The sequence below is a fragment of the Schistocerca gregaria genome, chromosome 6 (genome assembly GCF_023897955.1).
Source record: "Schistocerca gregaria isolate iqSchGreg1 chromosome 6, iqSchGreg1.2, whole genome shotgun sequence".
Lineage (NCBI taxonomy): Eukaryota > Metazoa > Arthropoda > Insecta > Orthoptera > Acrididae > Schistocerca > Schistocerca gregaria.
Window position 1 is genome coordinate 528,421,721 of NC_064925.1, and position 24,551 is coordinate 528,446,271.

A 24,551-nucleotide genomic window follows, 5' to 3' on the forward strand; every position below is an offset into this window, starting at 1 on the left:
TTACCCTCCTGAACCACCAATTCCATATTCTGCTAACAGTCGTTGGATCTCGACCAACGCGAGCAGCAATGTCGCGATACAATAAACCGCAATCGCGATAAGCTACAGCTTTATCAAAGTCGGAAACGTGATGGTACGCATTTCTCCTCCGTACACGAGGCATCACAACAACGTTTCACCAGGCACCGCCGGTGAACTGCTGTTTGTGTATGAGAAATCGGTTGGAAACTTTCCTCATGTCAGCACGTTGTAGGTGCCGCCACCGGCGCCAACCTCTTGTGAATGCTCTGAAAAGCTAATCATTTACATATCACATCATATTCTTCCTGTCGGTTAAATTTCGTGTCTGTAGCACATCTTCGTGGTATAGCAATTTTAATGGCCAGTAGTGTACCAATCTGTATTTGCGTAACAATTTCCGTGTGTTGAAAATTGATCACCCAAGGACTGGTCTGCTCTAATTAGCTTCCTTTTCTCCAGTCTCAATGCCTATTTATGCTTAAAGGAAAAATTTAGGTCACACATGGCTGCGTCCAGGTTGTTTCGGAACAGAACAGAATAGACTGAAGGTTAGCATCTTTGTTCGAACACTTCTGTAAAGTCAATAGATTCCTTTCACGTAGAAAAAAATATCGAATGATTTTGAGTTTAATTTGTAGCCTTCTGTTATTTTTCTTAATTTTTCGAGGTATTTGCCTTTCTACTGCGTACTTTGTAAGGCTGATACTTCTGTGCTAAATTATATAAATATTTATCTACTTGTTTTGCGGAAATTTGAGCTATTAACACGTTCATGGATCATTTAAGGCGAATGACAAGACGAGCGGTTCTAGGCGCTACAAATTGGAGCCGCGCGACCGCTACGGTCGCAGGTTCGAATCCTGCCTCGGGCATGGATGTGTGATATCCTTAGGTTAGTTAGGTTTAAGTAGTTGTAAGATCTAGGGGACTAATGACCTCAGAAGTTAAGTCCCATAGTGCTCAGAGCCATTTGAACCAATTTTTTGAGAATGACAATAGCAAATCAATTCTTGTCCGCCAGACTGATCTATTGAAAGGTTTAATCGAATCTGTATTTATACTATAATATAAAAATCCACTATAGGTAAAATTAACTTTCCTACTTGAAGATCCACCCGAAAGATAATCCTGTGTGCGGGTGTGCGTGCGGTAATGCATGTCCTGGATTTGAAAAAAAAAATGGTTCAAATGGCTCTTGACTTAACATTTGACTCCAAGACAAAGGAGCGCAGTAAGCAGTGGAAAAATGTGGATTCACCACTAAAACACGTGCTTTCTTTCCGCTGTGAAATTTTTCCCGAAGAGTTGTATCCTCGTGACATGGCACCCAGTGACTTCTTCCTCTTTCCTCGAATGAAGAAAGCGTTGCGTGGCAGTAATTTCCACGATGAAGACGAGGTGATTCTCGTGTTAGTACGTTTCCTCAATAGTCAAAATAGAGACAATATTACCAAGTTCCACGATCCCGGGCCGATTTTTTTTTTTTTAGGTAATACTTAAAACTTTATGGAGCCCATCGTACGATGCAGCAAGGTCTAGTACCCAGGAAGACGAATGGATGCACAGAAATGTTTCGCAATATGCAACATTCTAAGTGAAAGGAATTTATCGCCTTGGGTATAAACTTCCATGAAACTGAGTCTATAAAGCCAGCTAGCGAACGTTTTCTCAAGAGAATTTTCTTCACCGTTGAATATGGGGAGATGGTGTTGGTTCACTTGAGAGAAGATTGCTGTTCCACAAGTACATATTTATCTCAGCATCATATTCATCATCACCTTCCTTTCAAGGATTAGGTTGTTGCCTGTTCCGAACTCACAAATAAACAAAATCATTCCCAACTTTTTCGAAGTCATCTGATATATTTTTTTCCATTCGACTTGTAGTTGCGGATCTTCTGGTGGATTCTGTGAGGTGGCACTCTCATAAAGTGTTGTCTCCAATCTTCACGATATTTGGAGGCAACGCCTCATGCGGACGCCAGGTCATTGAATTCTCCAGATTATCCTGAGCTACAAGCCAAATGGGAAACGAGATATCACAAGACTTCAGTCTTCTACGTAAAAATTAAAACGTAAGTCTGTCTTTAGGTCTAAGCTGTGTTTAAACAGCACAGTGCTTTGCTAGGCACAGTCCAATGGCAGATGGCATGCCTTACGCCGCCAGTTGTAGTCGGACCAGTAGTTTAATACGGTATCCGAACTGTAGTGAGACTTGATATTTTTCACAGTAACAAATCTTGCCAGGGCCGAAAGTAGCGTCAAGTGATAGAACAAATCCTGGGACCAGTCGGGATTCTAACTCCAGAATTCTGGATTTGTAGTCCGGTACTTTACCATAGAACCATCAAATAATGCCGCAGTCTTATATTAGGCACAAAACAAGGATCAGGTCTGCCCACAAGGTAACATCAAAACGATACCTACAGAGTACACATACTGCATTAGGGAAACACTGTAACAATACCATAATCATTCATTTTTTTTCGTTTCAGACCAGCTAAGAACCACGCTCAGATAACTATTTACTTCACTTTTCCTTCATCCTTCTCCAAAACTCATTCACTTTCTCAGAATTAGTTCTTTTCTCTCAAGAAATGTTCAAATGTGTATGAATTCCTAAGGGACCAAACTGCTTAGGTCATCGGTCCCTAGGATTACACACTGCTTAAACTAATTTATACTAAGAGCAACACACACACCCATGCCCGAGGGAGGACTTGAACCTCCGGCGGGAGGGGCCGCGCAGTCCGTGACGTGACGCCTCAAACCGCGCGGTCACTCCGCGCGGCTCTTTTCTCCCATAAGCCATTTGATATCAGTTGTTTTTCTGTTTGTGCCTGAAGACCTTTGAATTTATTTACTTCTATCGTGAATCTGTCCCTCTTGAGTGAAGTCTGCTGCACAGTCCGCATTGCTTCTAACTTCTTTTTTATCTTGCTTCCCCATTTCCTTTGCCTGTTTTCCTGTTTTGGAAGACTGTAGATTTTCTTTGTTAATCTGTTTTCTTTTATTCTGTTTCTATGTCCATACAGCGTAACACGCCTTTCCTGATCTCATTTGTTATATTAGGACGGAAAGAGTATATTTATTATTCGGCCTCAAAACCCAAGTGCCAATTTTGCTCTTGCCTAATATTTTTCGCAAGATTCTTCTTTCTTTTTTGAATCTTGCAGTACTATTTCAGATCCAGATAAAAGCAGTGTTTCTGACCGGTAGAAGACTTTTGGTTTTACAATGCCTTATTAACATCATTAGGAAAACATTTTTACTATACAGATTTCTCACATTCAATAATGATCTTTTCATTTTTTATTTCCGATTTGAAATGCTTATTTTCACTTTTTACGTTTACATTTTCACCCAGATATTTAAAGTTATTTCTTCTCTTGATGTTTCCATACTTGGTTTGAAAATTCTTCGCGAGTTAACTACACTAATAATGTATTTCTTCTTTTCAAAATATACTTGCAGACCTGTGTTTTCAGCTGTCTGCTTCAGGAGCTATAATCTTTCCTTTGCATTACCAAAGGTTCCATCTATTATTACGAGTTCATCTACAAAGGCCAAAAAATTTAGTGCTTCCTTCGATCTATCCAGCTTTACTTCATTAAAATTCCTCTGTTTTCCATTATCTTATAGTTTTTTTTTTTTTTTTTTTTTTGCAGTGCACAACTGTATGATAATGTTGACAAACCGTTTCCTTGTCTGACTCCTGGTACAATTTGGAATGGACTAGAAATCGTTCCAAAAACTTTAACTTTCGATTCTATGCTTGTAAGAGTTTGTTTAGTTATTTTCAGAGTTTTCTTATTTGCTGCAAATACCTTCAAAGCTTCGAGGAGGAATTCTCTGTCGAATATACGTCTATTTAAAACCAATAAATATTAGCGGTATCTTATTAGCAAGCCTTCATTAGATCATCTGCTTAAAAATAAAGAAAACGGGGATGGTAAAATACTAGGAAACTATAGAAAAAATTCAACTAACTTCTGTACACAACTATACGTACTTGAAAGTAATTCAACTGACTTGTTTTCACAAATACTTGTACAAATATTCAGTTTCTAGTGTGAAACCTTTTACCCATTTTCTGAAACATTAACGAGACATATTATGCGACTCTGAAATAAATTTTCTAGATTTGGGGCAACCAGGTATGAACGGGAGATTTGCCTGTGTGTGTGTGTGTGTGTGTGTGTGTACTGCAGCTGTTCGATGTTGATCTCAGCCTATCGGTGTTGGTCATCTGGCAATGCGGCGAACGTCACATCGCTACATACCAGGCTGGCAGGCGGATCCATCGTTGTAACACGGCTGTGTAGCCACGGAACGCACGTCTGCTTTCGGCGAGTGAACACTGTGTGGCGCAGTGCTAGCTAACAAATGCCTCATTGTTCCCAGAAGCAAGAGGGCAATTCTAGACCAACAGCCCAGTCGTGAAGGCTGCGAAAAGACCAAAAACCTCTTTGAGGTTTAAGGTTGTGAAACACGTCGCACTCTCTCTCTGTCTTCTCTCTCTGTCGACCTGAAGTGTCTTCCTGACAACTGCAATCTAAATCACGTAGTGACACTTCCTGTTCATGAAAGGAATCCTTCTGCTTCAAAAAGGTAAATCATAGAGTCAGATATACACTCCTGGAAATGGAAAAACAGAACACATTGACACCGGTGTGTCAGACCCACCATACTTGCTCCGGACACTGCGAGAGGGCTGTACAAGCAATGATCACACCCACGGCACAGCGGACACACCAGGAACCGCGGTGTTGGCCGTCGAATGGCGCTAGCTGCGCAGCATTTGTGCACCGCCGCCGTCAGTGTCAACCAGTTTGCCGTGGCATACGGAGCTCCATCGTAGTCTTTAACACTGGTAGCATGCCCCGACAGCGTGGACGTGAACCGTATGTGCAGTTGACGGACTTTGAGCGAGGGCGTATAGTGGGCATGCGGGAGGCCGGGTGGACGTACCGCCGAATTGCTCAACACGTTGGGCGTGAGGTCTCCACAGTACATCGATGTTGTCGCCAGTGGTCGGCGGAAGGTGCACATGCCCGTCAACCTGGGACCGGACCGCAGCGACGCACGGATGCACGCCAAGACCGTAGGATCCTACGCAGGGCCGTAGGGGACCGCACCGCCACTTCCCAGCAAATTACGGACACTGTTGCTCCTGGGGTATCGACGAGGACCATTCGCAACCGTCTCCATGAAGCTGGGCTACGGTCCCGCACACCGTTAGGCCGTCTTCCACTCACGCCCCAACATCGTGCAGCCCGCCTCCAGTGGTGTCGCGACAGGCGTGAATGGAGGGACGAATGGAGACGTGTCGTCTTCAGCGATGAGAGTCGCTTCTGCCTTGGTGCCAATGATGGTCGTATGCGTGTTTGGCGCCGTGCGGGTGAGCGCCACAATCAGGACTGCATACGACCGAGGCACACAGGGCCAACACCCGGCATCATGGTGTGGGGAGCGATCTCCTACACTGGCCGTACACCTCTGGTGATCGTCGAGGGGACACTGAATAGTGCACGGTACATCCAAACCGTCATCGAACCCATCGTTCTACCATTCCTAGACCGGCAAGGGAACTTGCTGTTCCAACAGGAGAATGCACGTCCGCATGTATCCCGTGCCACCCAACGTGCTCTAGAAGGTGTAAGTCAACTACCCTGGCCAGCAAGATCTCCGGATCTGTCCCCCATTGAGCATGTTTGGCACTAGATGAAGCGTCGTCTCACGCGGTCTGCACGTCCAGCACGAACGCTGGTCCAACTGAGGCGCCAGGTGGAAATGGCATTGCAAGCCGTTCCACAGGACTACATCCAGCATCTCTACGATCGTCTCCATGGGAGAATAGCAGCCTGCATTGCTGCGAAAGGTGGATATACACTGTACTAGTGCCGACATTGTGCATGCTCTGTTGCCTGTGTCTATGTGCCTGTGGTTCTGTCAGTGTGATCATGTGATGTATCTGACCGCAGGAATGTGTCAATAAAGTTTCCCCTTCCTGGGACAATGAATTCACGGTGTTCTTATTTCAATTTCCAGGAGTGTACATACTCCACATTGCGTCGATGAAGAAGCACGATAAATCTACATCTTCGATGAGAATTGTGGTTGATGGACTTGCGAGTGAGAACTGTGCGTTTTCATTCCTTGAGATGCCATTCTGAGTGGGATCTGCCCAATGACTGCGCTGAAGAAATAAGACGCAAACCCGGCCGGGCTCTTAAGCTCGTTGGCCTGTCGCAGAATAGACACACTGCACTCTGGCCAGTCAATGACGCTCCTTGACAAGTGGTTCAGATGGCTCTGAGCACTATGGGATTTAACATTGTGCCGGCCGGAGTGGCCGAGCGGTTCTAGGCGCTACCGTCTGGAACCGCGCGACCGCAGGTTCGAATCCTGCCTCGGGCATGGATGTGTGTGATGTTCTCAGGTTAGTCAGGTTTTAGTAGTTCTAACTTCTAGGGGACTGATGACCTCAGAAGTTAAGTCCCACAGTGCTCAGAGCCATTTGGATTTAACATCTGAGGCCATCAGTCTCCTAGACCTTAGAACTACTTAAACCTAACTAACCTAAGGACATCACACGCAGCCATGTCCGAGGCAGTCGCGCAGTTCCGGACTGAAACGCCTAGAAACGTTCGACCACACCGGCCGGCCTCGGACGCCTTTGTGCGACGTTATTATGATGATGACAGGCGTTTCGACTAACGACTCATCGTGCTTTTGTTCACTGCCGGATCTCCGTAGACATTCTGCAAGCTCCAATGAATATCAGCGATGCTCTGATTTTCTGTCAAAAGAAAAAACTCAATGACAGCTGTCAGCTTGGAACGCACGTCCGTTACAGACGCCATTTTGAAGGCTACAGATGGCGCCACCACTTATCAGAACTTCATTAAACCGTAGGGTCTGAAGTGGGAGTATTCTATAACGACGCACAACAAATTCCGCATTTTTTCATCCGAAATTGGCCGAGAAAAATTGTGTTATATTACTTATCGAACACATCCCTCGTATCTTCTGGTTGTTTGCATTCATGCATCGTTTAGTGATCTTTCCTGACGAATTTTATGACGCAGATTCTCTACGTGTGTCGCACAAGTGTCGAATGATGTCTCATTTGTGCGGCCCTTTTGAAGCGACGTGCGGCCTTGTGTAATGAGGTATGAAAAGCAGACGCTTGGGTCGGAGTATCAGCAGCTTCATCTCGGGAGCGGCGTTTGGACAGGTGCGCGGACTTCCGTCAGACGCAGGACTGCTGTGGCGCCGTGTTGTAGCAGCGGCGGCGGCGGCAGCAGCCGTCGCATATTCCGCGTCCACGCGACGGCATATGCGTCACCGCCGCGGCGCGTCAGCCCAGGCTTACGACGCAGGCGGGTGCGTAAGGCACTATCGTCATTAACGACTTCGCTGCGACACACGCGGGGTAGCCCGGCTTAGGTCGAGGACAGCCTCGGGACATTCGCAGCCACGCATTGTACACTTCTTGGGTCATAAAGCGAACATTTTCCGTTGGCTAGAAGTGGATCAGAGCCCCTGTGAAGTTTTCGAAGCTGGAAGGTGTACAGGTACTTGAAATTTAACCTAAAGCCGTCCGAACTCTGAGCGCTGTGCGTGCCGAGTTTCTGACGTCACAGCATGGAGTAGCACGTTCGGGAGTCTTCTCGAACGTGCAGGGCAATATCTGGCATGTCAGATATTCTGAGCGTCCGGCTGGGCGTTGACCAATGAGATGGCCCAACGCCAACTACGTCACATGCACGCCATTTCCCTTCAGCACAGAGCTGTGATGCGCCATATTGGCATTCGTTTCAAGCCTATACGTGTATATGCCGTTTATGAGCACCAGCAAATTGAGAATCACTCGAAAACCCGTTGTTAACTGTGTGATTCGTTGCAAAAAATTAATGAGAAACATCTTATTCGTGCATTATTGTAACTTGCGTGTTACGAGAGTACGCCATTTAACGGCAACAAAACACTGAGGATCCACATTTTTCTTGGCACTATTTGTTATAATTAAATTTCAATTAGTAACAAAGCTACGATTAGCGCTTTTAGCAACTCGTAATATACTAAGAATGGGCATGCGAGCTTTCATGTCAGTGTATCGTAGTGAGTAGCATTACCAACTTCCACCTAAACGCAGAAAATGTCGTTGGTTCGCGTCTCGCGCTGTCTAAATTTTTTTCCCTCTAACATTCACGTCTTAGGTTCTGACGCATTATTATTAGTTTAATATATGTATATACTATAGTAATTGATGTTATGTAAGTATATGTTCACCTTTTTCTTTAGGAGTGAGTTTGTTCTATTGGCTTAATCTACAGGACAGCGTGCGCTACTTGTATAACGATATTTTGCTCCTTTTCCGTTTCGTAATTCACATGTTGCAAAAATTCTGCTACTGGGTAGGAACAGTGATCAAGTAAGAATGACCTTATGCTTTTACTAAAATGTGGGAATGCTGAAATAATGCTTATCTTATGTGGAGAACTATTGCAAATTTCTATCACACTGTTTGTAATAGAACTTTTATAAGCCTGTGTTCTTACTTATTTGACATGGTACTTTGCTTTTCGTCTTGAAACATGTACTTGGATACTGAAGTTTTTATTTGTGTGCATTACATATAGAACAACGTGACTAGCCCATGAGCAATGGAGGAAATGTGCGTTTTGATAGAGCTAATGTGGGAATTTTACACGCACCCGTTTAAGTAAACAGTGTGATTTACGAGCTAGAAACATCCGTCAATTGCGCTGGAGTGCGTATGGCACGTTGCGTCCCACGTACCGTATGCACAAGTCGCATCGTTCCTGAGAGTTCAGCGGCACGTTGAACTCAGCACGTTCAACGTTGACGTTCGACAGCACGGTCCGTGTACCGACGGCTTAAGAAACGCACATGGGTAGGTAAGTTGGCTAGAGCGCTACCAGCGAAATACGAGGGTCAGTTTTGAGTCTGGTCCTGTTTCTTACGCAAGGTATACGGAAATCACCGCTACAGTTTTGCAGAACTCACAGAGGGGAGTCAGTACATAATATTCTGAATAGAAAGGTAACGTACTCTTTCCATTCTTCGACGGGTTAAAATCAGGTGTGGGCCGGCCGGTGTGGCCGAGCGGTTCTAGGCACTTCAGTCTGGAACCGCGCGACCGCTACGGTCGCAGGTTCGAATTCTGCCTCGGGCATGGATGTGTGTGATGTCCTTAGGTTAGTTAGGTTTCAGTAGTTTTAAGTTCTAAGGCAAGGGTCGGCAAGTAGTTTTCAGTGGGGTCCGGATTCGGTGTAAGAATTTTTATAGGGGTCCAGAAAAAACTAATAATTAAAAGGTACTGTTTTTTATTTTGTTTTCAAGTCGAGTTAGTTTCCAGAAAAAGGGTAAACCAAGTAAAACAAGTAGTTCTTGTAATATTGTAATATATTTAACGTGAGAAATTACATCGACGGTCTTGAGCCAGTTTTTTTAAGTTCGGTGTACGAGGTGTACAGCAAATGCGAAGTATGTCTTCGAGGTGGGCGTCCGTCAACCTTGACCGAAATGTGTTCTTCGTAGAATTCATTTTCGAAATCGACGATTCGCATATATATGTCAAACCAAACATAGTGGCCAGATTCATAGCTACTTTCTTACAATTTTCATATTTTTCTGAAACATGTTTATACCAAAATTCTTCAGTGGATACAGTTTTATAAATTTGCAAAGAAATATCTTCTTGCAATTCGATTATCTCCACTTGAAGTGAAGACTTTTAGCAGCCACATCAGTCCAATCTGCCGATGCATCAACTTCATATGGGAATTTTAGTAATTGAGACAGCTTTCCAATTTCTGCAAAGTCTTGAAATCTTGAAGCAAATTCGTCCCTTAGATCGGACACAAATCTCACAAACACTGCAATGTCTTCTTCAGAGTTCTCTTTTTTATACTGAAGAATTGTTGGGAAATCAATAAATTCGTGCCTTGCAATAAGTTTTTCAAAAATATCCAGGTTACACGAAAAGCAGACACGCATTGTATCAGATCACATATTAATTTCCCACTCCCTTGTAACGCTATGTTGAGCGCCTTTATTAGCCAGAAACGTTCAACAACTTGACCTTTATTTAACCAACGAACATTGTTGTAATGCAATAATTCAGAATACGCACCACATTCTGAAAGAAACTTCTTGAACTTTCGGTGCTAAAGAGAAGAATGAGATCTCATAAAATTAATCAACTGCACCAAGCTGTCCATTATTTCTTTCAGTGTAGCACTTATTTTTCCACAAAGGGCAGTCTGATGAATTATACACTGATACGATATAAGACCTGGATTTTGATCACTGATTTTCTACACTACACCTTTTTCTTTGCCAATCATCACTGGGGCGCCGTCAGTTGAAAGCGACACTATTTTATCATAAGAAATATTGGAATTATTAATAAATTCGTCAATAGCTTCGAATAAATCTTCTCTTCGAGTGTTACCTTTCAAACGCAACATTGCGGTGCAATTCTTCCCTGAATATCTTATTTTCAATGTCGAAAAATCTCACGATAATAGATATTTGTTCATCATCAACAATGTCACAAATTCGTCAAGTGCAATGGCGTAGCATGGTGCCTTTTCCAAAAGTTCAAGCAGAGTGCTTTTAATATCAGTAGCTAAAATTTCCATTCTTCTTGTATTACTTCTTGCCCACATTGGAATACTTTGAATTGCAGTGACAACATCCTTCTTTTTCTTCAAAAAATGCCGAGGCTACTTCCAACAGACATTCTTTCATTATTTCAGAATCTGAAAATGGTTTTTGGTGTTTACTGTCCAACACACACGTAACGCTACTTCTGCCGATTTTTCTTGCTCACTCATGCAGAGAACCAGGAATTTCGCGCTTTTTTCGTAAGAAGTGAGATATTCCTGTAATTTAAATTTTATCGCGATAAGTTTAGAAAGCAGTTATACATATCACGTTTACACATTATGTAATAGAATTATATTACCTGTAGTTTTTCATTACGAGCCTCACTGCCAAGAGGAATGTTTTTGTGGAATTGTTGATGAGTTTTAAATTGCCACTTTTAATAATAGCGGCAGTTTTATTACATATTAAGCAATCTGGAACCGCTTGAGGTCTATCAGGCAGCGTAAAACAATATTGTTCACTCCATTCAGTCAAAGGTCTCCTATTTTCAGTGTCCACTTTCGCTTTTTAGAACCCATTATTAATGTAGGTATGTATGTACGAAAAGGTTTTTCACACAACTAATTGTAAAACGAATGAATAATTGCTCTGCGGCCTGCGTGCGACTGACGAAACTATTTAGACCGACCGCCCACTGCGCTCTCTTTGACTAAAACGGCAGGTTCGCACTTGTTTAACGAATGAACGAGTGAGCAGTGACGTGTGGTGGGAGGCGCTACTCGCCGAGGAAAACAGAATGAAATGTATCAACTCGACAAAATGATTTTCTAATCTACTCGACTAAATTTTTGTTTTTCAGGCACGTTTAGTTACTAAATTACTCAGTACTCGCCTAAATTACTAGGCTAATGCGAATGAGGCGCCGGGATATTTAGTTGGAAGTCGGAGTGTATTTAATAATATTTGGCGGTCCGAAGTTCGACCTTCCGCGGTCCGTCTGTTGCTGTTCTCTGGCCTAGAGTGTTGCTGTACTGCATGGGATCCATACCAGATAGGATTGACGAAGGAGATTGAAAAAGTTAAAAGAAGGACAGCACGTTTTATATTATCGCAGAATAGAGGAGAGAGTGTCACGGATACGAAAAGAGAGTTCGGATGGCAGTCATTATAACAAAGGAGTTTTACGTTGCGCTCAGATCTTTTCACGAAATTTTAGTCACCAAGTATCTGCTCAGAATGTGAAAATATTTTATTGTCGTCAACCTATATATGGAGAAATGATCAGCATAATAATATGAGAGAATTCAGAGCTCGTACAGAAAGATTTAAACTCACTTAAATCTTGATAACCTGACATTGTAGCAGCAGTAACCGATCTAAAAACTGCACCAGACATTTGCTGCCTTATAAATGAGTTGCCGGCCTCAGAGCCGTATTCTGCCTGTTTACATATCTCTGTATTTAATACGCATGCCTGTGCCAGTTTCTTTGGCACTTCAGTGTACAAAAGTGTCACCGCTCATAACCTCGGCGTTCAGCGCCCTTAGGCTCCTCCTTCCTAAAAGTATCATTTCTGTTCGTGTCATTGCGTATTTCTTTCAGTTACCTCTGAACTGTGCTTTACTGTACTGTACTGTAGGAGTTATTTCTATGTATGGTCTAATTTCCCTCGAGGTACGTTACTTGGCTGTGATACATTACGCAAAAGGCCCTTTCGTCCATTAGTTTTGCATGTCAGTATACTTTTTCCATCTTACATAACGCTTAGTGACTCGGTAGGTAACACTGGAGACATTCGGACGGATACAGAAGATTAGCTACAGTATTTCTTCTCACGAAGAAAGGAGAAAAGTGACACTGGTTTATTCCCAGTGGTAGTCAGAAAGAATCCAACAAGAACGAACAAGACTGCGTGAAGGGAAGCTTCTCCACGAAAGCGCCTACTCGCATACTGCTAGAAAGAGAAAAGACACGCTACAGATGACACGTGGAGAAATGATTCCCTACCCACCTTATTCACTTGATCTTGCACCGTCAGATTTTTATGTTTTCAGCTCTCTATCGAACAACCATCAAGGAAATTTCTTTTCCTTACGAAAATGCGCTCCGATCATGGCCTGACGAATTATTCGCCTCAAAACCTCGTGCTTTCTGTAGTCGCGGAATCGAAAAGTTACCCCAGCGTTGGAAGACTTTTGTAAATACTGTTGATGACTAAAATCCCTGTTATGTGTATCTGCTGTGTTTATTATTGTGGGAGAACGCTACGAACTTATGCACCAACCTAATAGATTTATACACATGGTTAATTGGAAACCCCAGTCCTTTGGCAAATGTCTCTCTCCTGAGGGCATTCTTTACTAACAGAAGCTGACATTGCTAATTTCCAAGTTCTCCAGCACCGGTTATGTGCTCCCGATTCGTTAGTGTGAATATTTTCCAGCCCATGATTGATGGCGGATTTAGAAAAAAAATACCAAATTGGTCAGTTTTATTGATTACTCTTCCCAAAGAGTGTATATGACACGTATTTCTCTGTTATACCTGACATAACACTTTGTATAGAATTGGAAGGAAAATCAGCATTGACCGTATTTTGTTGTTTTATTGTCAGCAAAATCGATTTTCGGTCACTTAGTGCTGTAATATACAATAAAAATTGGTAGGCACTGGTATCAAGCTATAACCATAAGCTTAGAGCGATCACATGGTTATAGCTTGATACCACTGTCTACCAATTTTAATTGTATATTACAGCACTGAGGAAGTGACCGAAAATCGATTTTGCTGACAATGAGTTCATGTGATCGCTCTAAGCTTGTGGTTATAGCTTGATACCAGTGCCTACCTATTTTAATCGTATATTACAGCACTGAGGATGCTCACTAACAAGGGAACCTCTCCATCGCACCCCCCTCACATTTAGACATAAGTTGGCACAGTGAATAGGTCTTGAAAAAATGAACAAAGATCAATCGAGAAAACAGGAAGAAGTTGTGTGGAACTATGAAAAAATAAGCAAAATATACAAACTGAGTAGTCCGTGGGCAAGATAGGCAACATCAAGGAAAGTGTGAGGTGATGAGCGCCGTGGTCACGTGGTTAGCGTGAGCAGCTGGGAAACGAGAGGTCCTTGGTTCAAGTTTCTCTCGAGTGAAAAGTTTACTTCCCTTATTTACGCAAAGTTATGATCTGTCCGTTCGTTCATTGACCTCTATGTTAACTGTAATAAGTTTAGTGTCTGTGTTTTGCGACCGCGCCGCAAAACCGTGCGATTAGCAGACGAAAGGACGTGCCTCTCCAATGGGAACCGAAAACATTTGATCGCAAGGTCATACATAGGTCAACCGATTCCTCCACAGGAAAACACGTCTCATATATTCTATACGACCCACCTAACTTGTACACTTGGCGAATGAATAAAAAGATTCTTCTACCTTTCCCGATTTAGGTTTTCTTGTGGAACTGATAATCACTCCCAAAAAAGTGATGAAAACGTAAGAGTTTGTCACATAAACTGCAACAAATGAATGCAACAGTTGCACAGTCGCACAGTTTTCATTGTGCTCTGTCAAAACGTATGTTTTTAACGTTTTCAAATTTTTCCGTGTTTAGCGTCCCCATACTACGACGGCTCAGATACCTCGCATCGGACAGATAATAATTGTCTGAAAATAAAAAATTAAACTTTTCACTCGAGGGAAGACTTGAACCAAGGACTTCGCGTATGACAAGCTGCTCACGCTAACCACGTGACCACGGCGCTCATCACCTCACACCCTCCTTGATGTTGCCTATCTTGCGCATGAACTACTCAGTTTGTATATTTTGCTTATTTTTTTCATAGTTCCACACAACTTTTTCCTGTTTTCTCGATTGATCTGTGTTCAGTTTTTCAAGACCTATCCACTGTGCCAACTTATAACTAAATCTGAGGGGGGTGCGATGGGAGGTTCCCTTGTTAGTGACCGAAAATCGATTTTGCTGACAATAAAACAACAAAATACGGCCAATGCTGATTTTCCTTCCAATTCTATCCATTATTTGGTCGTGGCGCACACAGCACGCTATGGAGTCGCCAATCAATAACACTTTGTTGCTCAAAGGGCTACAGAGGACCGAGGAAACGTGGTTCCCCTGTACACTGGGTTTTGTGGCGACGAGGATGTCCAGCTTAAGAAAGAGGGGAATTTGAGGGGGATGTGGACGAGTAGGAGAAGCAATTCTGGGGACGGGTTAAGCGAGCGAGTGGGGTTGGCTGTGGAGGGAGGGCGGTCTGCGCCGGCCCGCAGGGTGGGGGAGCTGCGGAGAGTCCGCGGCAGTGAGTTTGCGCGCGCGCCGTTGGCAGCCCTGCGCGTCTGAAGCGCGCGCCGCGCTCGGACGCGAGAGGCGCACAGTCGCCCAGTGCGCGCTGCGAGAGACTGGCGTGGATTGGGGAGCGACGAGCCAAAGGAAGGCAGCGCGATCACGTTCACGATCAAGCGCCCCAGCCGGCTGCGCTGCCCTGCCCCCTGCAGACACGCCCGAGGTAAGGGCGCGGCGCGCGGGCTGTTTCCCGCTCCTCCCTCTCAACCCGTCCATCCGCGCCCACCCCACCCGACTCCGGACTTTCTTTTTCTGGACGCCGGAATTTGCCTTTCCCAACCCCCCCTCCCTTTCCCCCTCTACCATTCCCATCAATCAATTTACATAAAGATAAGAATGACTGTCGACGAAATTTGCTCCATGTATCCACGTATTAAAGTTCATTTTCCTTTCCTTCCTTGTCGCGGTTATCTTTTCGAGTAATAACTGTCCTTTCTATGCCTATTGTGTCAATCTTTATGCTACTGCTTGTTAGGATGCGCATGTGAGAACTGAAGGATCGGTTGATGACCATGAACAATTCTGAATATAAGAAGATGAAGGAAGAGAATGTTTGCAATCTTACATAATCATATAGCCCTAATAATACATGGTTCTTAGCTGTTGTCTCTAACGAACTGTTCCGTAACAATTTTCATACAAAAGCCGTGTGTCGAAGCCTCAGCACACCGAAATTACTTATCTATGTGCTACTTTTTATTCTTAATTATACGCATCCCCCGTTATGTCAACTATAACTGAAAAAAATGCAAACTTTAAATGAAGAAGAAATTTACATACTATTTTCGCACTGTAGTATTAATAAGCGTACACAGGCCTTAAATTTCAAGGGGAATAAGCCACTGATGTGTGTTTTGAATTCTACTCACTGCTAATTAATACAGCTAAAAACTAGTTTTCAACAGAATAAACTTACTATAATAAAGTATGCTTAGTGTTGCATATTTGAAGAAAAATGCAGGTTTTTTTTCAGTTTATTACAATTGAACCTTCGCTACTAGCTGCATCAGCAAACGAAACTACATTGTCAACTATCTTATAAAAAACGATTGAAACATTGTTATTTAAGTTATCTCTGAGAAATGTGTGTCACACTGCATGTGTGTGTGTGCGTGTGTGTGTTTACATTGACATTAACTATTGTCGGTAGAATATCGACAACATTTTTATGTTCTATTGCGCCAACACTGAGAGATCTACTTCCATTGCTATCCTTATAAATCATTGTTTTAAAAAGACAAAGAACATACCACATTGTTGGAAAAAAGCGCCTTCGTAACCTGTGCCACGCATTCGGACGATAATACGTATTAACAACTTCTTCAAGACTGTTGACCACGCCCATATTTGAACTTTGCCCCGTACTGCAACTGACGATATACATTACAAATTGTTTTGTGATAATATAACGCGAGATGGAGCCTTGCTTCCCTACAAAAGGCGAAAGTAAAACATGTAACAAACGCCGATGTCAGTGATCTGTGCGTTTTATTTCACTGTCGTGCTGCTTTTTTGGGACTGATCAGGGTATCCTGTGATATCTTAGCAACGGGATTGTGAAACGTCACTTTGAATTGTCTGAACTTAGGTAACATATACGAAAATACGAGTTACTTCTATTACTTAGCACTGAGGTTAGATTTAAGCCACTTCTTCTTTCCCTACTCGTAAAGAGCGAGCCAGGCTATTGCAGAAGGTTATTTTCAAGAAAACCGCAGCTGGCTGTGAGTGTGGCGTAGCGGTTTCTATTTGCCGCTGTACTGCGTGAGTGTAAGTATGTATAAATAATTCCCTTTTCTTGCTTAAGGTTTTCGGATGCTGTCCGTTGCACACGTTACGGGTACTTAGTTTCGGCTACATGAAAAAAAAAAATAACATGGGGTGTCGTGTGTAGTACAATGATGGAGGGTGAGTGTTTTACAAATGAACTGTCGTGCGCTCGTTGCGACGGAGAATAGGTGTTCTTCACTTCGTGTCTTGAGTGCGGCAGAGTCGTTCTGACGCTTCTTAATTAGAATAATTACACCCTGCTCACGGATGGGGCGCTTTACAGGCGCTGTATTCTCAGTTAACACCTGCGCTGCCACTCAGTCAGCCCTGCCGCGTAATCCCAAGAGCTGGTTTAGGACGGAGCCAATGGATTCGCGTTCGGAAGGACCTGGGTTCAGATTCAGGCTCTCTGCGATTTTTTTTTAGACACTTAAGGCAAATTCGGGGATGGTTCTTTTAAAATCATACGCTTGGTTTTCCTTTTTACTATCCCAGCTTGGGATCCTCTCTTAACGACCACGCTGACGAGACGTTAAATCACATTACTCGTTCCTTCAAAACTATGACGGACTGTGAAATGGGATGTCAGCCTATGGCTTGGTTCAAATGGCTCTGAGCACTATGCGGCTTAACTTCTGAGGTCAAAGTCGACTAGAACTTAGAACTAATTAAACCTAACTAACCTAAGGACATCACACACATCCAAGCCCGAGGCAGGATTCGAACCTGCGACCGCAGCGGTCGCTCGGCTCCAGACTGCAGCGCCTAGAACCGCACTGCCCCTTCTGCCGGCTGTAAGCCTATGGACAGTAAATTCAGCACCTGCGGATCTCAGCATGACTGCCTTGAACTTACGTGGAAGCGAAGCGTGTGTGTTAAAGAATATAGACCAGAAAATAGAAGAATTATTAAAATTAAACGGGTAGATGAGCTAACCGATCGGGGCAAGGGCGCCAGTACTCGAGAGCAAGGGGGCCCTCCCCGAACCCCCCCGTCCCTCCCTAGTTCTCAGGGAATTGAAAAAAAGTGTTATCACGTGCTTATTTTTGTGGAGAAAATGATTTAAAAGTCAGTATTACGCAGTTTTTCAACAGGGCCGGAACAGAAACTTTTGTATGGCAACTTGCAAGTCACCATTCGTCTTCTGAAATATTAAAAGCACCCTATACCTCCCAAGTTTAGCCGCCCTCTCTACTGACTATGGTATGGGCGACCTTGGACAGGGGCGATATATCGAACTGGGGATAAGTAAGTGTTAATGCAGAGTTTAACAGGTGATGGCCTAGAGTGGATCCAGGGAATGAGCTTCCGAGAGGGAAATTAATGTTAGTTTCACGTTGAATGCGGTTCCAGAAACTATGCAGATCTCACCTTGCCAAACACTACAAGAGTCGCGAAAGTGTTAGGAGAGGCGCCCCGGTCCACGCGGTTCGAGTGCGGGCTGGGCAGTGTCCCGATAAGGCGGCTTATCTTGCCGCCGGGCAAGGTGAAAGGCAGCGGCGCGTCCTCTGACTGGTCCATGCATCTGCAGACGTAGAGGAGCGACTTTTTCCTCCTCCGATAAGGAACAGCGCACGGCTCGCGCGCCCGACCGATCTATTGACATCTGACGGCCGGGAAATGTACGCTGCCTGCAGCGAGGTAATCCGTTCCCCTCCCGTCCGCACTTTTATTTACCGCACAGGAGACCGAAAACTCCGCTCTCCGGTTTCGCAGTCGTCACAGATTGGAGCTGGCCGAAATGCACTCGGATGCGCCCGGCCGGTCGGTTTCTCTTAGAAATCGCTTGTTGTTATTGTAGCCTTCAATCCGAAGACTGTTTTTGATGCAGCTCTCCTAGCTGCTCTGCACCTAGTTGGAACAGTGTCTTTGGGAGACATTTCTGCGTAGCCTGCGGGTCTTACTAGAATAAGCGGCTTTTCGCCGGTAACATTCACCCACGCTAAGAATTTGTTTTCTATCTAGCAGTGTGCTGTAGTGTACGACACGTGCCACTAGGAATTAATATACCGGGAGATTATAATTAATGTGCAGGTACTCACAGACTTTCAGTGTGGGTCGTAATTATCGTATGGTAGGGAAACGTGGTAGATATTCTAACGCGTTAATGCGGAACAGATTTAAGGAGGAAAAAAGTTCCAATTTTGGCCACCAGTAGCAAATCTGGCGCTGTGAAATCACGAAAAACGTAATAGAAACGTTTCCATACCTAACGAACGGGGCATCGGCAGGAAAGGTCAAATAAGTGAGAAAGACGTTGCGAAGTCGCCATTGGAGCCATAAGTCAGTAATTACGACATGTGAATCACTCGCATACCACAGAGCTGTACCACAATCTTCGAGCCTAAGCCCGAATAGCTCAGTCGGTAGAGAATTAGGCTTTTAACCCAAGGGTCCATGGTTCAAATCCTTGTTGATTTTATTGTTAATCGCCGCTTACACAATTTGCTCAGTATGAGCAACGGAGACATCGGCGAAATGCTGTACAGCACCAAATTTGCACGTGGTGGCCAATATTGGAAATAATTTTTTTCAGCGTAAATCGAATCCGCACTAACGCATTAGCGCATCTACCAAGTTTCGCTGGCACACTATAATTATAACCCTCATTGGACCTCAGTGAGCGGCTGCACTGGAATTATAGCCACGCGGCATGGGTTGAAAAAAAAAAACCTGCAATTTAGATACTTTTTATGACAATTTATTTTGCCTTTATGAGCTTCGGAATAATTAGACCATCTTCAGACGAGGGCTAGGTTATGTTGGGATGTGATTGGTTTCGAGCCAACGAATGTGAAAGCAAAGAACTGACTGCGACTGTTGGACTGCGACTGTTGGCCTGTAGTTTAGGCCGAAGTGTGGGGCGAAAAACCTGGTTGAGGTGAGTGGCTGATCTGTGACTCCGGCCGATGTCTAGATTAGGTTGGAATGTGACAGTCTGGTTGTGATTTGGCGCGGCCAGCGAAAGTGAAAGGGAAAAAAAATCTAGCTATAGTGTCCTGGGCTAGGCAGGAACTTCAACATTACATTATCGCACGAGACTCTGCCCAACGCTCACAAACTCCCTCTGCCCGGTGCATGTCCTTTCATGTCTGTACAACGACTGCAAACTACTTCCATTTCAACCAGCTTCCCTATTATGGACTTGAACTTGTCTTACAATGTTTACTCCCCACATTTTCTTCCATTATTAATTTAACCCAGTGAGGGCATCTCCACTCTGCTCCCTTCATCCCCTTTCGTCCTAGGAAAAAAAGACACCTTTGCAAACCTTTGTTCCAACACACAAACAGACATATCAGTGCAGTAGCCTGTCAGTTTCAGGAAAGCCAGAACACGAAATGATAGTAAAGTTTTCGGTAACGCAGTTTTCTCCCCGATTCGATTTTCCTCCCCGACTGGTCATCTGCTCTAGCCAATAAACCTTCAGAATTCTGATATTTTCTTGTCATATTGTTCACTATTCGATTCCAAATAAAGCTACATCCAATATACAAACACATTCAGAAGAGTTTCAAGCACTTAAATTAAAAATTCAATGATAATATACTCCTTTTCTCCAGAAAAACGTTATTGCCGCCAAGCGACACATTTTATATTCTGTTTGCTTTAATAACATTGCTGCAGATACGGTAGAAGTTGTCTATTAGTTATAGCATCTCACTTCGGTCGTAGAACATCGAACAATGCCACTTGCATCCTCGTCTTCGACCGAGGCTTATCTACCAAGAATTTTAAAGGACGTTTTCATCTTTGAGCTAGGCTTATCTACCGACTAACTTGCGTTTATATATTCACGATTGGCCGAACTAGGATGTAATCAGGTTTCAAGGAAACGGGAAAACTTAGTGCACAACCATAGTCATCGAATTCTTTCGTACCCAAGTTAAGAACTGTAAGGGCAGCCTCAGGAGGAGGTGGCAGCTGTGAATAGGCTTTCAATCAGTTACTTTGCCGACCACGGACAGAGACTTCGAAAACTCCGGACACTTGCGTCAAATCGGATTCTTTGCCGGACGGATTGGCCGAGCGGTTCTAGGCGCTGCAGTCTGGAACCGCGCGACCGCTAAGGTCACCTCGGGCATGGATGTGTGTGATGTCCTTAGGTTAGTTCTAAGTTCTAGGGGACTGATGACCTCAGATGTTGAGTCCCATTGTTCTCAGAGCCATTTGAACCATTTTTTCGGATTCTTTTCTCGGGCACACACAGCCTCTGTGTCTGGCGGGCAGGGCTGCGGCCGCCGCATTGCTGTCTTCGATTGTCGACGGCTTCTCATTGTTCCCAATAAAGAAGTATGAAAAACACGTGTACAGGAGAGCATGTAATGGTGTTTGCCGCGGCTTTTTTTTTTTTTCAAATATAAAACGCTCGGATTTACCTACGCGTCAGTCCTCATTTAGTGACTTTTAACTAAGATTTATTAAAATCTATTTCCAACCAATCGAATTTCTCCAGAAACAATAAAAAGTGAAAAAACATCCTATTTTACAAGCCATTTCTAAAAAATGGAAAGAAAAAAGCGAGACACTCTCGAGACTAGGTCAATTCAGGGAAACCCGGACATACAGTATCCCTAGTTGTGAGTAACACAATCGATGACGGTGACCAGTTTCCGCTCCCTGCCGGCGTTGGCTAGCCAGACAATATTGTGTTTATTGCGTCAAATATGTCTATGTATATGTTCCAGCAATCGTAAACGTGCATAACACTAATGATGTAGACGTAGATGCTCTACAATCGTGTAGTCTGCGCTGTTGCTAGCGACAAGAAGTCATTCAGTACCGTTTGACGACATTCGACTAGTTTTGAATCTGCATCTCCCATCTCCAAGTAGCGTCTTCGTAGGGATGCAGTACAGTAGATATGGTAATGGACAATGTCAATATAAAAATTCCAAAAAAATAAAATAAAACCCACCGTCATCAGCCGGCTGCGGTGGTCGAGCGGTTCTAGGCGCTCAGCCCGGAACCGCGCGGCTGCTACGGTCGCAGGTTCGAATCCTGCCTCGGGCATGGATGTGTGTGATGTCCTTAGGTAAGTTAGGTTTAAGTAGTTCTAAGTTCTACGGAACTGATGACCACAGATGTTGAATCCCATAGTGCTCAGAGCCACTTGAACCCACCGTCATCAGGCTTCTGCACAAGGATTCCCATAAGCTGTGTTAAGAAACGAAAGCCGGTTATATAGTACTGGTTGACAAAAGTCATGCGTTCAGACATCAAGTTAGCCGCCGGCCGAAGTAGCCGTGCGGTTCTAGGCGCTGCAGTCTGGAACCGCGTGACCGCTACGCTCGCAGGTTCGAATCCTGCCTCGGGCATGGATGTGTGTGATGTCCTTAGGTTAGTTAGGTTTAACTAGTTCTAAGTTCTAGGGGACTAATTACCTCAGAAATTGAGTCCCATAGTGCTCAGAGCCATTTGAACCATTTTTGAACATCGTGTTAGCCGTCATGCGTGCTGATCGTATGCACACAAAGCAATGCAACATATTGTAGTTAAGTTTCTAGAAGGAATGCGCGCGCTTATTCACCGTTAAAGAGCAGGTGGAATCACTAAAATTTTTCATGAAAATGAGAAACGTCAAAACTTTTGAGTTTTAACAACCCATCACGTCCAGATCGGTTGAGTTGGAGCACTGGCTAAAGCTCAACAATGGTAGAAGAAAGGTGGTTTCACAAACCAATCCGGTAGCCACTAAAAGTGAAAGGAGAATAAAAAGGGAAGGGAAGAAAGCATAGGACAGTGTATCAGAAATGCTGGGACAGTTCAATTAAAGAAAAAAAATTTGGGTCGTCGAAGGCTAAGCTAATTTCTTGACAGGTACCCGTGATCAAACAATTTGTGCACACTGAGCAAACGTGTTTTAAAAAGCATCTTTTCGTGTTCAGTGTATTTCCGCCCTACCTTGGAGTGTTAATAGGAGGAATAAGATAGAAAGAAAAGCGCTACGTGTTTCGTCACGGCACTCGCGTGTGAAGTGCGAGAACATCACAAAGATGCCATCACACTTCAGTGGTGGACGCTACGACAGAGGTGTTTTGCATCACTGATCATGGGGAGGCATGCTGTGCGAATTCCAAGGGCGCATTGGAGTTGGGCACCTACATTACGCGACTTGGTCAAGGCGGAAAAATCACAGAAATTCGAACTCATGGGAGAGTTACCGACTGTCGTTCTACACACGCAGCATTCTCGGAATGGAACAGGAAAAACAGGGAATTGGCAACATCACCAAAAGTACCCTCCGCCAGACACCTTTAGCTGGGTTGAAGACTTTAGTTGCAGATGTTGAACTTGGACGACGACGATACACTTGTTTTACCCATTCTGTGTTTGTGTTGTAGGTATAAAAGGAAAACAAAAAGAACAAGTTACTATACATTGCATCGCGAAGTAATGTGTCCCATTCCATTCACGTACTGGTATGTTATCCTGCGTCAGCCTGCTAAGCTGAAACTATAACATCGTCATTAATATAAATGTTTCAGAATGAACAAAAAAACGTATTTGAACCTCCTGTAACCTGCAACACATTTGATAAGAAAGTGAATGCAGTCGTGATGGAAACTATAACACCACACGAAACTCTTGACTGCGTCATTGCAATTTCTCGCGACCGGAAGGAGTCACGAAGACATTAAAGATGCGTCTGTACTACTGGTATTAGAAAGTTGCCATATATATCTTATCTCTAGTAGTCCAGGATTTATGTCAACATTGCAATTTTTCCCTCCCAGAAATAATGACGTCTTGCTGTACATCTTTGCTAATTGTCATTTTTTTTTGGGGGGGGGGGGTGGATTCCTAAGGGACCAAACTGCTGAGGTCATCGGTCCCTAGACTTAAACACTACTTAACTAACATCTTTTTAAAACAGATTGTAAGCATCACCCCTCTTTGCACATACGCATGGATAAACTACTGATTTGCTTCAAATCATCTTAACATGGTGTCACTACGAAGGCATTTATGTTCAAACATTGCTTGCTCTTAGGAGTGTATACGCTTAAATCTAAAGCCTCAACTCGCTAGTATAGTTAGAGTTGCGATGTAAGAAGCGTGACAATCAGAGCTACGAGTTTGAAAGAATGCTGTCTGACGGAGGCATTATTATTCTTTTGGCGCGCCGAGATTGTTTTCGGGAGTCGATTGACAATACGACCCACATCTTGATTATTGTAGGGCACATCTGAAACAATTGCCCGTTTTGCTATGACTTTTTTGGGAATGATTATGCAGAAATTCGCTTGGTCTATTGTATTACAGCCCTTATAGAAAAGACGGTGTAGTACTGCAATGGGCAGTTGCGGTAGAATATTTTTATCTGTTGTTTTTAGTACAAGTTAGCAAAAAGAGGAACCTACGTACTTTACGAAGGCGAACCTAATGTTACAAGCTTGTCGTCACCGAATGTGTGGAAGGTTTGGCGTACCGATGTTGTATACGCGCCAGGGCCGGATCAAGAACATTTCTCTACATAAGCGACATATTTTGCGCTCCCACCCCCACCTCTGCCAGGAAGCAACACTTTTAATGAATAACAAAATAATTTCATTACTTTTATTAAGATCACTTTCAAGCTTACTTTGTACTTTAATGCAGGTTTTAAATAGTAAAATTGACTCAGTAACATTAATAATATAAAGCAGCGTTGGGACCGGTTCGAGAACATTTCTGCACATACGCGATATATTTTACGCCTTACACCCCCCCCCCCCCCCCCACACCCCACACCCCCGCCCTCTCCCTCAT

The 24,551-nt window shown here is 43.8% G+C and overlaps 1 protein-coding gene across 1 annotated transcript in view; it reads left to right on the forward strand.

The window, feature by feature from the left end:
* The first annotated feature begins 15,057 nt into the window (after positions 1–15,057).
* Positions 15,058–24,551, forward strand: part of LOC126278325 (ras-responsive element-binding protein 1-like) — a 380,719-nt gene continuing 371,225 nt past the window's right edge. Inside the window, exon 1 of the mRNA XM_049978343.1 lies at positions 15,058–15,192. The gene's annotated coding sequence lies outside the window, so the exon portion shown is untranslated. The remainder of the gene's footprint in view (positions 15,193–24,551) is intronic.